At 43.1% G+C, this 14012-nt stretch overlaps 1 protein-coding gene across 1 annotated transcript in view; it reads right to left on the reverse strand.

Annotated features, from left to right (window-relative positions):
• Window positions 1-14012, reverse strand: part of LOC128686626 (tubulin alpha-1 chain) — a 74290-nt gene extending 60278 nt beyond the window's left edge. Inside the window, exon 1 of the mRNA XM_070084253.1 lies at window positions 13875-14012. The gene's annotated coding sequence lies outside the window, so the exon portion shown is untranslated. The remainder of the gene's footprint in view (window positions 1-13874) is intronic.

Here is a 14012-nt window from a genome sequence, read left to right on the forward strand (position 1 = left end):
ACAGCAGACTGCTGCCACCCAGCGTGACTCCCCACAACACAGCAGACTGCTGCCACCCAGCGTGACTCCCCACAACACAGCAGACTGCTACCACCCAGCGTGACTCACCACAACACAGCAGACTGCTACCACCCAGCACGACTCACCATAACACAGCAGACTGCTACCACCCAGCGTGACTCACCACAATACAGCAGACTGCTACCACCCAGCACGACTCACCACAACACAGCAGACTGCTACCACCCAGCGTGACTCACCACAACACAGCAGACTGCTACCACCCAGCGTGACTCCCCACAACACAGCAGACTGCTACCACCCAGCGTGACTCCCCACAACACAGCAGACTGCTACCACCCAGCGTGACTCACCACAACACAGCAGACTGCTACCACCCAGCGTGACTCACCACAACACAGCAGACTGCTACCACCCAGCGTGACTCACCACAACACAGCAGACTGCTACCACCCAGCGTGACTCCCCACAACACAGCAGACTGCTACCACCCCGTGTGACTCCCCACAACACAGCAGACTGCTACCACCCAGCGTGACTCCCCACAACACAGCAGACTGCTGCCACGCAGCGTGACTCCCCACAACACAGCCGACTGCTACCACCCAGTGTGACTCCCCACAACACAGCAGACTGCTGCCACCCAGCGTGACTCACCACAACACAGCAGACTGCTACCACCCAGCGTGACTCCGCACAACACAGCAGACTGCTACCACCCAGCGTGACTCACAACAACACAGCAGACTGCTACCACCCAGCGTGACTCACAACAACACAGCAGACTGCTACCACCCAGCGTGACTCACCACAACACAGCAGACTGCTACCACCCAGCGTGACTCACCACAACACAGCAGACTGCTACCACCCAGCGTGACTCACAACAACACAGCAGACTGCTACCACCCAGCGTGACTCACCACAACACAGCAGACTGCTACCACCTAGCGTGACTCACCACAACACAGCAGACTGCTACCACCCAGCGTGACTCCCCACAACACAGCAGACTGCTACCACCCAGCGTGACTCACAACAACACAGCAGACTGCTACCACCCAGCGTGACTCACCACAACACAGCAGACTGCTACCACCCAGCATGACTCACCACAACACAGCAGACTGCTACCACCCAGCGTGACTCACAACAACACAGCAGACTGCTACCACCCAGCGTGGCTCACCACAACACAGCAGACTGCTACCACCCAGCGTGACTCACAACACAGCAGACTGCTACCACCCAGCGTGGCTCACCACAACACAGCAGACTGCTACCACCCAGCGTGGCTCACCACAACACAGCAGACTGCTACCACCCAGCGTGACTCACCACAACACAGCAGACTGCTACCACCCAGCATGGCTCACCACAACACAGCAGACTGCTACCACCCAGCGTGGCTCACCACAACACAGCAGACGGCTACCACCGAGCGTGACTCACCACAACACAGCAGACTGCTACCACCCAGCGTGGCTCACCACAACACAGCAGACTGCTACCACCCAGCGTGACTCACCACAACACAGCAGACTGCTACCACCCAGCGTGACTCACCACAACACAGCAGACTGCTACCACCTAGCATGACTCACCACAACACAGCAGACTGCTACCACCCAGCGTGGCTCACCACAACACAGCAGACTGCTACCACCCAGCATGACTCACCACAACACAGCAGACTGCTACCACCCAGCGTGACTCACCACAACACAGCAGACTGCTACCACCCAGCATGACTCACCACAACACAGCAGACTGCTACCACCCAGCGTGACTCACCACAACACAGCAGACTGCTACCACCCAGCGTGACTCACCACAACACAGCAGACTGCTACCACCCAGCGTGACTCACCACAACACAGCAGACTGCTACCACCCAGCGTGACTCACCACAACACAGCAGACTGCTACCACCCAGCGTGGCTCACCACAACACAGCAGACTGCTACCACCCAGCGTGACTCACCACAACACAGCAGACTGCTACCACCCAGCGTGACTCACCACAACACAGCAGACTGCTACCACCCAGCGTGACTCCCCACAACACAGCAGACTGCTACCACCCAGCGTGACTCACCACAACACAGCAGACTGCTACCACGCAGTGTGACTCACCACAACACAGCAGACTGCTACCACCCAGCGTGACTCACCACAACACATCAGACTGCTACCACCCAGCGTGGCTCACCACAACACAGCAGACTGCTACCACCCAGCGTGGCTCACCACAACACAGCAGACTGCTACCACCCAGCGTGACTCACAACAACACAGCAGACTGCTACCACCCAGCATGACTCACCACAACACAGCAGACTGCTACCACCCAGCGTGACTCACCACAACACAGCAGACTGCTACCACCCAGCGTGACTCACCACAACACAGCAGACTGCTACCACCCAGCATGACTCCCCACAACACAGCAGACTGCTACCACCCAGCATGACTCCCCACAACACAGCAGACTGCTACCACCCAGCATGACTCCCCACAACACAGCAGACTGCTACCACCCAGCATGACTCCCCACAACACAGCAGACTGCTACCACCCAGCATGACTCACAACAACACAGCAGACTGCTACCACCCAGCATGACTCCCCACAACACAGCAGACTGCTACCACCCAGCATGACTCCCCACAACACAGCAGACTGCTACCACCCAGCATGACTCCCCACAACACAGCAGACTGCTACCACCCAGCATGACTCCCCACAACACAGCAGACTGCTACCACCCAGCGTGACTCACAACAACACAGCAGACTGCTACCACCCAGCGTGACTCACCACAACACAGCAGACTGCTACCACCCAGCGTGACTCACAACACAACAAAATGCTGTCACCCAACATAAGTAAGTTTATTCAGGTATACACAAATACAGTTACACAGATTATCATACATAGCAGCATATGTGTAAAGTACCTAAGATAACCCAAAAAAGTCAGACAGGGTGACTTATATCCATTGGGGTCCTTTTACCTTATTATTATAAAATAAAGGTGATAATATCTTATTATTATTCTATAATGGAGATAACATTTTATTATACTATTAAGACTATCTACTATACGAGGGTCATTAAGCTTATCTACAATATGAGAGTCATTACTAGAAATAAAATAAAAATATCATTCCCCTCCCTTTCTGTAGCTACACTCAACTGACACCTTTTGGCTCTCTTCTTGAACTGGTTCTTGTTATGACTGGCTTTGACATAGCAGCATATGTGTAGAGCACCTAGGATAACCCTAAAGAGTCAGACAGGGTGACTTATTTCCATTGGGGTCATTTAACTTATTTCCATTGATATAGCTTACAAAAAGGGCAATATCTATAAATTATAGACATCTCCAGAGAATATTAGGTGGTCTGCCCCTCTAGCATTCAACCTGTTTCTGAGTTTTTGTAACAAATACATAGTCAGAATTCTGGTCCAGTTATCCTTTAAAATTAACAGTGCTTTAGGATTGCAACTGATAGGATACTAACTAAAGAAATAAAATCAAATGTTTATTAACGAAGTTGTCTAGGTGGACAAAATCAACGTAAATGCTTTATATAATATAGGATATATGTTTATACACTTTTCTCGTAGTAATATAGTGCTGAAGGCACAATTCATATCAGCATGGCTCTTAAGTACAGTCTGGTACGTTGTCATCATTTATAAAAATAATACAGTGGAACCTCTACTTGCGAGTTTAATCTGTTCCATGACCTTGCTCGCAACTGGATTTGCTCGTTTACAGAGTCAATTTTTCTCATTTAAATTAATTGAAATGCAATTAATCCATTCCCGTGGAATTCTGTACTTCAATAATTTCGTTAATATCAACTCTACAGCTTATTTATCTATCTCGCTTCATCTAATATGACATAATAAACAATATAAACAACATAGAAACCTGATACATGTATATACTCTAGAATGAATGAAGTATGTCATTATGTAACAGGTGGAGGCAGCCACAACCACTCCCTCTTTGTTGTGGTAAACACTGCCATCTAGTGATGGCCTTTTGAAGCTGTCTATTATTATAATTATTATTATGTAGTATATTATTATATATGTATTATTATTATGTGTATTATATATGTATTATTATAGGTAGTAGGTTGGAAGACAGCAACCACCCAGGGAGGTACTACCGTCCTGCCAAGTGAGTGTAAAACGAAAGCCTGTGATTGTTTTACATGATGGTAGGATTGCTGATGTCTTTTGTCTGTCTCATAAATATGCAAGATTACAGGTATGTCTTGCTACTTCTACTTACACTTAGGTCACACTACACATACATGTACACATTTATTTATACACACTCATCTGAGTTTTCTTTTTATTTTATCTTAATAGTTCTTGGTCTTATTACTTTTCCTTTTATATCCATGGGGAAGTGGAATAAGAATCTTTCCTCTGTAAGCCACGCGTGTTGTAAAAGTCAACTAAAATGCCGGGAACAATGGGCTAGTAACCCGTTTTCCTGTAAAGATTACTAAAAAGAATAAGAAGAAGAAAATTGTCAAAGTGGGAAGTCTGAATGTGCGTGGATGTTGTGCAGATGATAAGAAAGAGATGATTGTGGATGTTATGAATGAGAAGAAGCTGGATGTCCTGGCTTTAAGTGAAACAAAGCTGAAGGGGGTGGGAGAGTTTCAGTGGAGAGGAATAAATGGGATTAGGTCAGGGGTTTCAAACAGAGTTAGAGCTAAAGAAGGAGTAGCAATAATGTTGAAGGATAAGCTATGGCAGGAAAAGAGGGACTATAAATGTATTAATTCAAGGTTTATGTGGAGTAAAATAAAGATTGGATGTGAAAAGTCGGTTATAATAAGCGTGTATGCACCTGGAGAAGAGAGAAGTGTAGAGGAGAGAGAGAGATTTTGGGAAATGTTGAGTGAATGCATGGGGAGTTTTGAATCAAGTGTGAGAGTAATGGTGGTTGGGGATTTCAATGCTAAAGTGGGTAAAAATGTTATGCAGGGAGTAGTAGGTAAATTTGGGGTGCCAGGGGTAAATGTAAATGGGGAGCCTTTAATTGAGCTATGTGTAGAAAGAGATTTGGTAATAAGTAATACATATTTTATGAAAAAGAGGATAAATAAATATACAAGGTATGATGTAGCATGTAATGAAAGTAGTTTATTAGATTATGTATTGGTGGATATAAGGTTGATGGGTAGGCTCCAGGATGTACATGTTTATAGAGGGGCAACTGATATATCGGATCATTATTTAGTTGTAGCTACAGTTAGAGTAAGAGGTAGATGGGAAAAGAGGAAGGTGGTAACAACAAGTAAGAGGGAGGTGAAAGTGTATAAACTAAGGGAAGAGGAAGTTCGGGTGAGATATAAGCGACTATTGGCAGAAAGGTGGGCTAGTGCAAAGATGAGTAGTGGGGGGGTTGAAGAGGGTTGGAATAGTTTTAAAAATGCAGTATTAGAATGTGGGGCAGAAGTTTGTGGTTATAGGAGGGTGGGGGCAGGAGGAAAGAGGAGTGATTGGTAGAATGATGAAGTAAAGGGTGTGATAAAAGAGAAAAAGGTAGCTTATGAGAGGTTTTTACAAAGCAGAAGTGTTATAAGAAGAGCAGAGTATATGGAGAGTAAAAGAAAGGTAAAGAGAGTGGTGAGAGAGTGCAAAAGGAGAACAGATGATAGAGTGGGAGAGGCACTGTCAAGAAATTTAATGAAAATAAGAAAAAATTTTGGAGTGAATTAAACAAGTTAAGAAAGCCTAGGGAAAGTATGGATTTGTCAGTTAAAAACAGAGTAGGGGAGTTAGTAGATGGGGAGATGGAGGTATTAGGTAGATGGCGAGAATATTTTGAGGAACTTTTAAATGTTAAGGAAGAAACAGAGGCAGTAATTTCATGCACTGGTCAGGGAGGTATACCATCTTTTAGGAGTGAAGAAGAGCAGAATGTAAGTGTGGGGGAGGTACGTGAGGCATTACGTAGAATGAAAGGGGGTAAAGCAGCTGGAACTGATGGGATCATGACAGAAATGTTAAAAGCAGGGGGGGATATAGTGTTGGAGTGGTTGGTACTTTTGTTTAATAAATGTATGAAAGAGGGGAAGGTACCTAGGGATTGGCAGAGAGCATGTATAGTCCCTTTATATAAAGGGAAAGGGGACAAAAGAGACTGTAAAAATTATAGAGGAATAAGTTTACTGAGTATACCAGGAAAAGTGTACGGTAGGGTTATAATTGAAAGAATTAGAGGTAAGACAGAATGTAGGATTGTGGATGAGCAAGGAGGTTTCAGAGTGGGTAGGGGATTTGTAGATCAAGTGTTTACATTGAAGCATATATGTGAACAGTATTTAGATAAAGGTAGGGAAGTTTTTATTGCATTTATGGATTTAGAAAAGGCATATGATAGAGTGGATAGAGGAGCAATGTGGCAGATGTTGCAAGTATATGGAATAGGTGGTAAGTTATTAAATGCTGTAAAGAGTTTTTATGAGGATAGTGAAGCTCAGGTTAGAGTGTGTAGAAGAGAGGGAGACTACTTCCCGGTAAAAGTAGGTCTTAGACAGGGATGTGTAATGTCACCATGGTTGTTTAATATATTTATAGATGGGGTTGTAAAGGAAGTAAATGCTAGGGTGTTCGGGAGAGGGGTGGGATTAAATTTTGGGGAATCAAATTCAAAATGGGAATTGACACAGTTACTTTTTGCTGATGATACTGTGCTTATGGGAGATTCTAAAGAAAAATTGCAAAGGTTAGTGGATGAGTTTGGGAATGTGTGTAAAGGTAGAAAATTGAAAGTGAACATAGAAAAGAGTAAGGTGATGACGGTGTCAAATGATTTAGATAAAGAAAAATTGGATATCAAATTGGGGAGGAGGAGTATGGAAGAAGTGAATGTTTTCAGATACTTGGGAGTTGATGTGATGGATGGATTTATGAAGGATGAGGTTAATCATAGAATTGATGAGGGAAAAAAGGCGAGTGGTGAGCTGAGGTATATGTGGAGTCAAAAAATGTTATCTATGGAGGCAAAGAAGGGAATGTATGAAAGTATAGTAGTACCAACACTCTTATATGGGTGTGAAGCTTGGGTGGTAAATGCAGCAGCGAGGAGACGGTTGGAGGCAGTGGAGATGTCCTGTCTAAGGGCAATGTGTGGTGTAAATATTATGCAGAAAATTTGGAGTGTGGAAATTAGGAAAAGGTGTGGAGTTAATAAAAGTATTAGTCAGAGGGCAGAAGAGGGGTTGTTGAGGTGGTTTGGTCATTTAGAGAGAATGGATCAAAGTAGAATGACATGGAAAGCATATAAATATACAGTGGACCCCCGGTTAACGATATTTTTTCACTCCAGAAGTATGTTCAGGTGCCAGTACTGACCGAATTTGTACCCATAAGAAATATTGTGAAGTAGATTAGTCCATTTCAGACCCCCAAACATACACGTACAAACGCACTTACTTAAATACACTTACATAATTGGTCGCATTCGGAGGTAATCGTTATGCGGGGGTCCACTGTATAGGGGAAGGAAGGCGGGGTATGGGTCGTCCTCGAAAGGGTTGGAGAGAGGGGGTAAAGGAGGTTTTGTGGGCAAGGGGCTTGGACTTCCACCAAGCGTGCGTGAGCGTGTTAGATAGGAGTGAATGGAGACGAATGGTACTTTGGACCTGACCATCTGTTGGAGTGTGAGCAGGGTAATATTTAGTGAAGGGATTCAGGGAAACCGGTTATTTTCATATAGTCGGACTTGAGTCCTGGAAATGGGAAGTACAATGCCTGCACTTTAAAGGAGGGGTTTGGAATATTGGTAGTTTGGAGGGATATGTTGTGTATCTTTATATGTGTATGCTTCTAAACTGTTGTATTCTAAGCACCTCTGCAAAAACAGTGATAATGTGCGAGTGTGGTGAAAGTGTTGAATGATGATGAAAGTATTTTCTTTTTGGGGATTTTCTTTCTTTTTTGGGTTACCCTGCCTCGGTGGGAGACGGCCGACTTGTTGAAAAAAAAAAAATATATATATACAGTGGACCCCCGCATAACGATTACCTCCGAATGCGACCAATTATGTAAGTGTATTTATGTAAGTGCGTTTGTACGTGTATGTTTGGGGGTCTGAAATGGACAAATCTACTTCACAATATTCCTTATGGGAATAAATTCGGTCAGTACTTGCAACTGAACATACTTACGGAGTGAAAAAATATCGTTAACCGGGGGTCCACTGTATTATTATTATGTGTATTATATTATTATTATTGTATTATATTATACTATTATTATTATATGTATTATTATTATACATTTTTATTATTATCACACTGGCCGATTCCCACCAAGGCACGGTGGCCCGAAAAAGAAAAACTTTCACCATCATTCACTCCATCACTGTCTTGCCAGAAGGGTGCTTTACACTACAGTTTTTAAACTGCAACATTAACACCCCTCCTTCAGAGTGCAGGCACTGTACTTCCCATCTCCAGGACTCAAGTCCGGCCTGCCGGTTTCCCTGAATCCCTTCATAAATGTTACTTTGCTCACACTCCAACAGCACGTCAAGTATTAAAAACCATTTGTCTCCATTCACTCCTATCAAACACGCCCACGCATGCCTGCTGGAAGTCCAAGCCCCTCGCACACAAAACCTCCTTTACCCCCTCCCTCCAACCTTTCCTAGGCCGACCCCTACCCCGCCTTCCTTCCACTACAGACTGATACACTCTTGAAGTCATTCTGTTTCGCTCCATTCTCTCTACATGTCCGAACCACCTCAACAACCCTTCCTCAGCCCTCTGGACAACAGTTTTGGTAATCCCGCACCTTCTCCTAACTTCCAAACTACGAATTCTCTGCATTATATTCACACCACACATTGCCCTCAGACATGACATCTCCACTGCCTCCAGCCTTCTCCTCGCTGCAACATTCATCACCCACGCTTCACACCCATATAAGAGCGTTGGTAAAACTATACTCTCATACATTCCCCTCTTTGCCTCCAAGGACAAAGTTCTTTGTCTCCACAGACTCCTAAGTGCCCCACTCACTCTTTTTCCCTCATCAATTCTATGATTCACCTCATCTTTCATAGACCCATCCGCTGACACGTCCACTCCCAAATATCTGAATACGTTCACCTCCTCCATACTCTCTCCCTCCAATCTGATATCCAATCTTTCATCACCTAATCTTTTTGTTATCCTCATAACCTTACTCTTTCCTGTATTCACCTTTAATTTTCTTCTTTTGCACACCCTACCAAATTCATCCACCAATCTCTGCAACTTCTCTTCAGAATCTCCCAAGAGCACAGTGTCATCAGCAAAGAGCAGCTGTGACAACTCCCACTTTGTGTGTGATTCTTTATCTTTTAACTCCACGCCTCTTGCCAAGACCCTCGCATTTACTTCTCTTACAACCCCATCTATAAATATATTAAACAACCACGGTGACATCACACATCCTTGTCTAAGGCCTACTTTTACTGGGAAAAAATTTCCCTCTTTCCTACATACTCTAACTTGAGCCTCACTATCCTCGTAAAAACTCTTCACTGCTTTCAGTAACCTACCTCCTACACCATACACTTGCAACATCTGCCACATTGCCCCCCTATCCACCCTGTCATACGCCTTTTCCAAATCCATAAATGCCACAAAGACCTCTTTAGCCTTATCTAAATACTGTTCACTTATATGTTTCACTGTAAACACCTGGTCCACACACCCCCTACCTTTCCTAAAGCCTCCTTGTTCATCTGCTATCCTATTCTCCGTCTTACTCTTAATTCTTTCAATAATAACTCTACCATACACTTTACCAGGTATACTCAACAGACTTATCCCCCTATAATTTTTGCACTCTCTTTTATCCCCTTTGCCTTTATACAAAGGAACTATGCATGCTCTCTGCCAATCCCTAGGTACCTTACCCTCTTCCATACATTATTATACATTATTATACATATTATTATTAAACATATTATTATTATTATTACAATATAAATAATTTGTAATTTTTATTCACACAAAAAATATGATTTACTGTTATGCCTTATTGCAATAATTGTATAAATAACGTCAACTCATTCACAACTGCATATTGGAATGAACAGTGATGTTATCTGTTTACTCTTGAACATAGCCAAAACAATCGAACATTTCTCCTACGCTGAGCTCAATTTCAAGGTACTTTTCATCGTGAAAGCAATCAAAATGATATCTATTTCTGTAATATATCTTCCATTCTATCAAATAGGACCAAAAAAACGAGAATACAACCATAAAAACCATACGAAAATACCACTAAGGGGTGGCTAATTGCTGAGAAGTGAACTCTATTATTTATGCTTAGATTTCTTTCATTTTTGGTTTATGTTAAGAAGCATCTTTCCATCATACACCTTGTGGCTTAGTGCTTCTTTTTGATTATAATAATTTCCATCATACATTGCCCAAGTTTCAATGAGATAGGCCAACAAACAAATGAGATACAATTCCCTAGATCAAGAGCAGGAGCCCCTCACCAGTGTCAAGGAACCTGCCTTGAGGTCTGCTCGCTTATGAAAATTATGCACACATATGGAAGCAAAAAATCGACCCATCGACTGCTCGTATTTGGAAAAACTCACACGTGGATGTGCTCGCAAGTAGAGGTTCCACTGTACTAGTATATACAAGCATGTGTGTGGGAATGTTTGCATGTGCTCAAAGTTGTTCGTTATGTCTCAATAAGACTAGACTCGACTTTGACTTAAACAGTGACTGACTTAATGTCCTCCAATAATCACAACTTTATAGTACCCGCAGTCAGTGGCTTTAATTTTTTTTTAAGTAACACACATGTAGCTGTAAATAACTCTTTTTACCTTATTCTTAGTATATATCCTTTATACTAAAATAATAAGAGAATGGATCGAAGTAGAATGACGTGTAGGGAAAGGAAGGTGGGGTAGGGGTCATCCTCAAAAAGGTTGGAGGGAGGGGGTCAAGGAGGTTTTGTGGGCAAAGGGCTTGGACTTCCAGCAAGCATGCATGAGCGTGTTAGATAGGAGTGAATGGAGACGAATGGTATTTGGGACCTGACGAGCTGTTGAAGTATGAGCAGGGTAATATTTAGTGAAGGGATTCAGGGAAGTACAATGCCTGCACTTTAAAGGAGGGGTTTGGGATATTGGCAGTTTGGAGGGATATGTTGTGTATCTCTATACGTATATGCTTCTAAGCTGTTATATTCTGAGCACCTCTGCAAAAGCAGTGATAATGTGTGAGTGTGGTGAAAGTGTTGAATGATGATGAAAGTATTTTTCTTTTTGGGGATTTTCTTTCTTTTTTTGGGTCACCCTGCCTCGGTGGGAGACGACCGACTTGTTGGAATAAAAAAAAAAAAAAAAATTCAGGGAAACCGGTTATTTTTATATAGCTGGACTTGAGTCCTGGAAATGGGAAGTACAATGCCTGCACTTTAAAGGAGGGGTTTGGAATATTGGCAGTTTGGAGGGATATGTTGTGTATCTTTATACGTATATGCTTCTAAATTGTGGTATTCTGATTATTATTATTATTATAATCAAGGGGGAAGCGTTAAACCCATAGGATTACACAGCACCTGTGGGGGGGGATGGAAGGTATTCAGGGTTAATTCAGGGAACTGGAGCACAGATCCAGTTCCCTAGATCAAGAGCCCCTCACCATCATCAAGGAACCTTCCTTGAGGGGGTTGTATTCTGAGCACCTCTGCAAAAACAATGATTATGTGAGAGTGAGGTGAAAGTGTTGAATGATGAAAGTATTTTCTTTTTGGGGATTTTCTTTCTTTTTGGGTCACCCTGCCTTGGTGGGAGATGGCTGACTTGTTAAAAAAAAAAAAAAAAATCTCCTACATTGTATAATAATAAAGTATTAAAAGGACCCCAAAGGAAATAAGTCGCTCTGTCTGACTTTTTTGGGTTATCCTAGGTTCTCTACACATATGCTACTATGTATCATAATCTATGTAATTGTATTTGTGTATACCTGAATAAACTTGCTTATGGAAATAAATGGCATCAAATACTGACACAGTGGAAATATAAACACATATGCAGTATAATGTGATCCTTTATTGACAATGTTTCACCCACACAGTGGGCTTTTTCAAGTCACACACAGATCTACCTTGGGTGGAAGGTACGGGAGTATTTATAATCATGTTCAGAATGTTGAGGTCAGGTGGAGAATGCTGCATCTGATGATCTACCGGGTGGAGTTATAGAGTCTTGGGTAGCTTGGCAGGGGTATTGGACAAGTTGTGAGTAGACCTCGTGCAGTGTTCTATGTTCTTATGTGGGATAGCGATGAAGAAGTTTCTTGGCGAGTGGTTCAGCTATGTTATAGAAGCCGTTGTTCTGGTTGAAATTGTTGGTTATAGAGATAAGCGATGATTCCAGGATTCTTCATCAGAACACCAATATGCAAGCAGGACTGACGATACAAGGAATGCCTGTGTACAACATCGCAATTCACACAACCATTTAATTAACTACAGAAACTCAAGACTTATCGCCACAGAAGACAACACTCAATACCGAAGAATCCTGGAATCATCGCTTATCTCTATAACCAACAATTTCAGCCAGAACAACGGCTTCTATAACATAGCTGAACCACTCGCCAAGAAACTTCTTCATCGCTATCCCACATAAGAACATAGAACACTGCACAAGGTCTACTCACAACTTGTCCAATACCCCTGCCAAGCTACCCAAGACTCTATAACTCCACCCGGTAGATCATCAGATGCAGCATTCTCCACCTGACCTCAACATTCTGAACATGACTATAAATACTCCCGTACCTTCCACCCCAGGTAGATCTGTGTGTGACTTGAAAAAGCCCACTGTGTGGGTGAAACGTTGTCAATAAAGGATCACATTATACTGCATATGTGTTTATAAACTTGCTTATCTTTTTTACCAACAAGGCAAGCCAAACAGCTTGCTTGAACAATAAGATAAACGATTCACCGAACAACAATAATGTAACAAGCAGCATCACAGCATCAGGAACAAGGAGACAAAATAACGACCCTAACTGGGAACCATCAGCCGATCCTCCATAAAAGGCATAAAACTCCCTTTATACTGAATCAAAGTTCAGCGTAACTAAATCCCCGACTACGACAATGCGTAGATGCCATACAAATTAGGTCAGAAATTGTAGCTTGGGACTTGGGTTGACTTAAATTGTCAGTACGACACACCTCAGAAAACGTCGAAACTCACTAACTCTGAAATGTGGTTTGTGAACAGAGCTACAAGAAGTATGTTTCGACCCACCAGCAAAATCATACTCTACCAAAACAGAATCTAAATAATCAACAAACAGCCATAGACAAGAAAAATGGAGAGAGAGGTATTGGTCGAACAAGGACCAGCAGAGGAGACAGCAATCAAGGGAGGACAGTCTCCAATCTCAGGTGCGATCACATATCTCACCCGGCTAGTCCAGGACGGTGCGAGGTACAGCCTGACATAAACAAACAAGTGGTAGTTAACAAGGTAGTTTGCAATGTGGACAGCCACTCACAACTCTCAAACAGTGAGCACAGTGAAGTATAAATGTTACGTCCTACCTAATGATATAGCTAAGTCAAATAATAATAAAAAACAAGATATTTTCAATTAAGCTAATAATGAAAATATCAGCAATATAAAATTATATGAAAAGGTAATATACATCAAATATACATTGGGTCCCATTCAGGGGGCACAATACTCACCACAACACAGCAGACTGATACCACCCACTGTGACTCACCACACAACACAGCAGACTGCTGCCACCCTGCATGACTCACCACAACACAGTAGACTGCTGCCACCCACCGAGAGTCACCACACAACACAAGACTGCTGCTATAAAGAGGGACTCATCACAATGATTCATCACAGTGACTCATCTCCATGACTCGGCACACAGCACAGCAGACTGAGAG

The sequence above is a fragment of the Cherax quadricarinatus genome, chromosome 12, assembly GCF_038502225.1.
Source record: "Cherax quadricarinatus isolate ZL_2023a chromosome 12, ASM3850222v1, whole genome shotgun sequence".
Classification (NCBI taxonomy): Eukaryota; Metazoa; Arthropoda; class Malacostraca; order Decapoda; family Parastacidae; genus Cherax; species Cherax quadricarinatus.